The sequence below is a fragment of the Penaeus vannamei genome, chromosome 19 (assembly GCF_042767895.1).
Source record: "Penaeus vannamei isolate JL-2024 chromosome 19, ASM4276789v1, whole genome shotgun sequence".
Lineage (NCBI taxonomy): Eukaryota > Metazoa > Arthropoda > Malacostraca > Decapoda > Penaeidae > Penaeus > Penaeus vannamei.
This window is the reverse complement of record NC_091567.1, coordinates 13,899,253-13,906,752: the sequence shown is the minus strand read 5'-3', so window position 1 is coordinate 13,906,752 and position 7,500 is coordinate 13,899,253.

Below are 7,500 nucleotides of genomic sequence, written 5' to 3'. Positions count from 1 at the left end.
AACAGTTGAAAAAGACACAATTAAAGCGACAGCAACAAACAAACAAACAAAACATATTATGAATGACTACAACTGTTCAACAACATATGTTCGTAAAAAGAAAGAAGGAAAAAAATAGTAAGCACTCAGATTGACCTAAAAGAACGATAAAAATGGATGTCAGGTTTCGTGGCAACACTCCATCCACCTGATAACCAAAAAAAGCAAAAAACAAATTAGATAAAGAAAATAGATTAAGGAAAAGGGTATGAATCAGATAAGTTTAGAAAAAGTGCATATTAGTAACAGTAAAATCGTAACTGTGTTTGGATTGTTTTTTCTCTCTCTCTCCTTCTTGTTCTTGTTCTTGTTCTTCTGGCATGAGTCCAAAGAATGACTGATATCAGCGAAATGTACGAAGAAAAGAGAGAAAAAAATGGTTCATTTCAAACGTCGTACCTTCTCTGATTTCCTTTATCAGACCTTAATTTCTGGCATTATAAAATATTATCAACGCTTTTATGCTCTTATCAGTGACTAAGTAACCGCCTTTCCTGTGGCGTTGCATGCATATATTTATGAGGCGTGGCTAAATACGCAGAAAGACTTTGAATGCGAACCGGAAACCACGAACGGCTGACGTCGGCTGTTTGTCCTCGATGACGTCATGTCACTTGCACGAACGGCAGCTATAGATTGTTTTTTTTTCTTTTCTTTTCTCTTTTAGGTTATTCTCGATTTCTGAGAACGATTTTTGTTTATTACAGGGATATATTGAATGTATTGGTATGTCTCAGTACGTGAAAAAGACGTATTGATGTGTTTATGCGATCAGTGGTATTTATATATTTCCTGGAAGTGTCTCTAAATGTGCAGTCTTTTGTTTTGTTGATATCCGTATGCGTCGCGCAACAAAATTGGTGGGAAATTTTGCGATTTTGAGAAACTTTAATCGTTCTGTAAGTTTTACGAGTACCGATTATCTATACCGAATCCACAAGGAAGTTGATAACCATTCGCAATAACGGAAAACGTGATTTAAATACATACCGATATTATATATGTTCTCATGGGGAAAAAATAAACAAGAAAAATCGCTTTACTTTTTTTTTAGATCCCCTGTTTTTTTCTCTCTTTTTTCGGGCTTAGCGTAGGACCAAACAGTCCCTCCACCTCTTCCCTTTTTTAACCCTCCGCCCCCCTCCACCCCCCCCCCGCCAAACAAGGTTAACCGCGCCGGATTTCAAGTTTTTCCCTCCACCCTTACCCCTTCTCCCCTCCCCCCTTCGTCCTCATCCTCCTTCCACTCGCTATCGGGTCCTCTCTCACCCCCTCCCCCCCTCCCCCCTTTCTCTTCTTCATCTTCACCCTTTTTTTCCCTTCCTATTGGGTCGTCTCTTCGCCTTCCCCCTCGTCTTCCTCCTCCCTCTATTCGTCCCCCCTCCCCCCTCCCCCCTCCCCCTGCCCCCCTTTAGGCTCCTGTTACGACAACATGTACCGTCCGAAGGGGGGGGGGAGGGGGGAGGGGGAAAGGGGAGCTATGCACGTCGTATTTTTTCTTCCATTTTTTTATCGTCTCTTTCTTTCTTTCTTTTTCTTTCTTCGCTCTCTTTCTTTCTTTCTTCTCTTTCTTTTTTTCTTTCCTATCTTTCTTTCTTGGGCGTCTTTACTCCGTCTTTTACTCTCTTCTCTAAATTCTTTTTTTCTTATTTTTCCCCCCACTTCTCGGTCTTTTTCTTCCCTTCTCTTTCCCTTCCTCTTCCCCATCCTTCCCCTTTCTTTTTTCCCCCTACGTGTCTTTATCTTCTCTTCATCTTTCTCTTCTCTTTTATTTATTTTATATCTTCATCCCTCTTTCTCTTTCTTCTATTCTTTTTTCCTCACCTCTTCCCCAGTTCCTCTTCCCTTCGTCTTTTCTTCCCCTACTTCCTCCTCTTCCTGTTTCTCCCTCTTCCCTCCTTCTCTTTTTCGCATCTCTTTCACTTCATCCTCACCCTCGTATTCATCCTCTTCCTTCTTCTCCTTCTTCCCTTTATTCAGCTTCTCTGTGTCCGTCTTCGAGGAGAATGATCACTTCCTGTCAGTTTTTTTTTTTCTTCTTCTTTTCTTTCTTTTTACAGAATCTAAACGGAAGGAAAACATGGATTGGGAATATATTTGTGGGTAAATATATCGTGTATGTACGTATGCTTGTATGTGCTTGTTTGTGTGGATGTATGCATTGTATGTTTGCATGTACTGTATGTATGCTTGTATGTATGCATATATGTATACAGGTACATATGTATGTATGTGTGCATGTATGTATGCATGCATGTATGTATGTATGTATATATATATATATATTTATGTATGTGTGTATGCATGTACATATATATGTATGTGTGCATATATGTATGTTTGCATATATATTCATGTATGTGTTTATGAATGTACGTATATATGTATATATGTTTGCATATATGTATTTATGCATGTGTGTATGTATGCATATATATGTATGCATGTATGTATGTATTTATGTAGTATGTATCATCTGTTTATCTATCCATCGCTCAGTTTCTACTCTGTTTCCTTTTCCATCTCTTGGCTGGCAATATTTTTTTTAAATAATGATACTGATGATTTTAATGATAATATGATCCTTACAATAATAGTATAATACTGTACTACTGATGTTAGTCATGATGATGCTGACATCAGTGATAATGATATAAGTAATCATAATGATGATCATGATAAGAAGTAGAATGATAATAACAATAATGATAATAGTAATAATAATGATAATGAAAATAACAATAATAATGATAATGGTAATAATAATAATAATTATTATTATTATTATTATTATTATTATAATGATAATAAAGATAATAACAATAATGATAATAATGATGATAATGATAATGATAATAATAATAATGATAATAATAATAGTAATAATGATAATGATGATAATGATAATAATAGTAATGATGATAATGTTAATGATAAGGTTAAAGCTAGTAATAATAATGACAGTTATGATGATAATGATAATAATCCACATTATCATTACCATTAAGAAGATAAATAGAAATAGAGATAAGAAAACGAGCAATGATGGTAAAAATAGTAACAACAACAATAACAACAGCATCACCAACAACAACGACAAAAACAACGACCACCACAACCACCAACACCAACAACAAGGACCACTAATACCACCAACAACAACGACCACTAACACCACCAACGACAACAACAACAAAGACTACCACCAACAACAATGACCACTAACACCACCAACAATAACTACCACCAACATAAACAACACCAACAATGACCACCACCAACAACAATACCAACAACAACGACCACTAACACCACCACCACTAACACCACCACCACCAACACCACCACCAACAACAACAAGGACCACCACCAACGACAACAACAACAAAGACTACCACCAACAACAGCTGACCATAACACCACCAACAATAACTACCACCAACGCAAGCAACACCAACAATGACCACCACCAACAACAATACCAACAACAACGACCACTAACACCACCACCACGAACACCACCACCAACAACAACAACAAAAACAACAACGACCACTAACACCACCACCGACAACAACGACCAACAACAACAGCAACAACAACAACAACGATCACTAACACCACCACCACCAACAACAACAACAACACCAACAACAGCGACCACTAACACCACCATCGACAACAACGACCACCACCACCGACAACACCACCACCACCACGAACACCACCACCACCAATACCAACAACAACAACGACCACTAACACCACCACCACGAACACCACCACCAACAACAACAACAAAAACAACAACGACCACGCCATCAATAAGACCATGAGAAATACCAATGGAGACGTTCTTACTCCTCTGACTTCTAAACTTATTATTGATACAGAAGACGTTACGTGGTTGACATTAGTTATTCCAGGGAGGTTGACAGAGGGAGAGATATGCTCGTATGCAAATGTGGAGGAGGAGGAGGAAGAAGAAGAAGAAGAAGAAGAAAAAGAAGAAGTGGAAGTGGAGGAGGAGGAGGAGGAAAAAGAAGAAGAAGAAGTGGAAGTGGAGGAGGAGGGGGGGAGCAAGTGGAGGAGGAGGAGGAGGAAGAAGAAGAAGAAGAAGTGGAAGTGGAGGAGGAGGAGGAGGATGAAGTGGAAGTGGAGGAGGAGGAAGAGGAGGAGGATGAAGTGGAAGAGGAGGAGGAGGAGGAGGAGGAAGTGGAAGAGGAGGAGGAGGAGGATGAAGTGGAGGGAGGAGGAGGAGAGAGGAAGTGGAAGTGAAGGGGGAGGGATTTAGAGTGAGGAGGAAAGGGAGGAGAGAGAGAGAGGAGGAGGCAGATGAGAGGAGGAGGAGGAAAGAGAGGAAGCAAGAAGGAGAGGAGGAGGAGGAAAGGAGGAAGCAAGAAAGGAAGGAGGAGGAGAAAGTGGTGGAGAAAAGAAGGAGGTAGGGAGGGGAGGAGGAGGAAGGTGGAAGAATGGGAAGAAGAGAAGGAGGAGGAGGAAGAGGAAGAAGAAAAAAAGAAACAGAAAAAGAAAAGGAAAAAAGAAAAGAAAAAGAATTAGAAACAGAGGAAGAAGCAGAGGTAGGATAGTGTGGACATGGAAGTGGAGAAAGCGAGGAGGAGACGAAGGAAGTGGAGAAGGAGGAGGAGAAAAGGTTGAATGAAGGGAAGTGGATGAGAGGCTATTTATAGATTAAAAAGAAAAAACACGAAAGAAGGAAAACAAATGGAAAAGTAGAAACAGACAAAAGAAGAAGAAGACGACGATAAAAGAACTATAACAATAATAATTATAATACTGATTAAAAAAAAGAATAATAATGGCAAGAAAGGGAGGAGGAGGAGAGAAGGTAGATAAATACGAAACAAAATGATGAAAGAAACAACCGGAAATAAACAAAAGCCAAACATGAATAAAAAGTAAGAAGCCTAAGATAAGAAAAGAAGACACAGGTAGAAGTCAAACACAAGAGCTCAAATGGTCTGTCTTTTGTAGTCAGGGGCCAAGGAATCGGACAGTTCTAAAGGCAGTGTTTATCTTCCCTTTGACTGCGTTCGAATGCATGCTTGTGTGTCCGTCCACGACAAACATTCACGTATGCATGACTGTCTAGAATGTGTCTTTGCGCCGAGGGTCGTCTTGCTGAAAGTGAATGTCTTTGTTAATTGTTTGTGTATTTGTCTGCATAGAAATTGCTTCTTTAGTTTTACTTTTATATATAATGAGGATATGTAAATTAGGTGCGTGTTGATATTTGTGTGCGCGTTATTTCTTTGCATTCGGATGCATTTGCGGGCTTGCTTGTGAGTCGAAGCGTGAGAGAGATTGAGAGAAAGAGAGGGAGAGGCAGAAACAGAGACAGAAACATATAGACAAACAGACAGAGAGAAGGGAGGAGGAGAGAAAGAGGGAGTCAGACAGAAAGAGAGAGAGAGAGAGAGAGAGAGAGAGAGAGAATCGAGACAGAGAGAGAGCTCTAGAGAGAGAGAAAGAGAGAGAGAGACAGGGCTCAAAGACAGAAGACAAAATGAGAGACGAAAGACAGAGACCAAGTTCGAGAAAGAGAGACCGAGACCGAGAAAGAAAGAAAGAAAAAAGAAAGAGAGAGGGAAAGAGAGAAAGAGAGAGAGAGGAGAGAGAGGCCAAGACGCCTAGGCCTAAGGAGCAGTATCGATCCCGGGCTTTCCCTGAACCTTTTCTCCGACCGCCCGTGTCTCGAGACGGAGCTGTGTCCTGCAAGAAAGATGACTTGGGGGAGGACGTGGGGAGGGGGATGACTGTGGAAGGAGGAGGAGAAGAGATGGAGGGGGAGGAGGGGAAGGGAAGAGGAGGAGGGGAAGGAAAGGAAGGGGAGGGAAAGGACGAGAAAAGAGAATATAAGATACGAGAGAAGAAAAGGAGGGGAGAAGGAGGAGGAGGGAAGGAAGAAAGGAAGGGGAGGGAGAGGACGAGAAAGAGAATATGAGATACGAGAGAAGAAAAGGAGGAGGAGGAGGGAAGGAAAGAGGAAGGGGAGGGAGAAGACGAGAAAAAGAGAATATAAGATACGAGAGAAGGAGGAGGAGGAGGGGAAGGAAGGGAAGGGGAGGAGAGGACGAAAGAATATAAAAGATACGAGAGAAGAAAAGGAGGGGAGAGAGGAGGAAGGAAAGGAAGGGAGGGAGAGGACGAGAAAAGAGAATATAAGATACGAGAGAAGAGAAGGAGGGGGAGGATGGGAAAGGAGGGGGAGGGAGAGGACGAGAAAGGAGAATAAGATACGACCGAGGAAGACGAAGAGAGAAAAGGAGGAGAGAAGGGAATGAGATATGACTCAAGAAGGAGGAGGAAAGGGAGAGAGGAGGGAGTGAGATATGTCTGAAGAAGGAAAAGGAAAGGGGGAGAGGAGGAGAGGAGGGAATGAGATATGTCTGAAGAAGGAGAAGGAAAGAGGGAGAGGAGGAGAGAAGGGAGTGAGATACAGTGGAGAAGGAGAAGAAAGGAAAGGGAGTACGGAGGAAAGAGAAGGAAGAGAGCAGAAACGGAGAGAATGGAATGGGATATGAATAAGGAAAGAGAAGAAAGCGAGGAGATGAGGAGAAAAAGAAATAAGAGGGAAAAAAGAGAGGAAAGAGAGATGAAAAGAGAAATCCTAAGGAGAATAGAGGGGAGAGGATGAGGGGAAGATAGAAGGAAAGAGAGAAGACTGGTATATAACTGAAGAAGCAGAAGGAAAATGAGGAGAGAAGAAGAAGGGAAGACTGGGGAGAAGGTCGGCGAGAAGGGGAGAGGAAGAAGGGGAGAAGAGTGACATATGATTGAAGAAGAATGACATATGACTGAGGAAGAAGGAGGGAGAGAGGAGAGGAGGAGAAGTGGGGAAGGAGAAAGGTGACGTATGACTGAAGGACGGGAAAAGAGGAGACGTGAGGAAGGGAGGAGAGGAGAAGGAGGAAAAGAGGAGACGTGAGGAAGGGAGGAGAGGAGAAGGAGGAAAAGAGGAGACGTGATAAAGGGGGAAGAGGAGAAGGAGGAAAAGAGGAGACGTGAGGAAGGGGGAAGAGGAGAAGGAGGAAAAGAGGAGGCGTGAGGAAGGGTGAAGAGGAGAAGGAGGAAAAGAGGAGGCGTGAGGAAGGGGGAAGAGGAGGAGGAGGAAAAGAGGAGAGGAAAGCGAAGAAAAAAGTGGAAAAGGGAGACCAGCAGGAATAACAAGAAGAAAGGGGACCACGAAAGAAAGTTGGAATTGATAAAAGAGATGAAAGGAGAGAAAGAAAAAAGTCAGGAAAAGGGGGATAGAAAAATTAAGGACGGAAAGAGAGGAGAAACAGAAGAGAAGGAGAGAGACAGACAGATAAACAGAGGTAAAAAGAGAGACATAGACAGTCAGCCTTCCAAACAGACAGAGACCGACAGAGAGAAGACACACAGACACACAAACCGACAAACAGACAGATAGCCAAGAGGGAACGGAAGGAAGGAGGA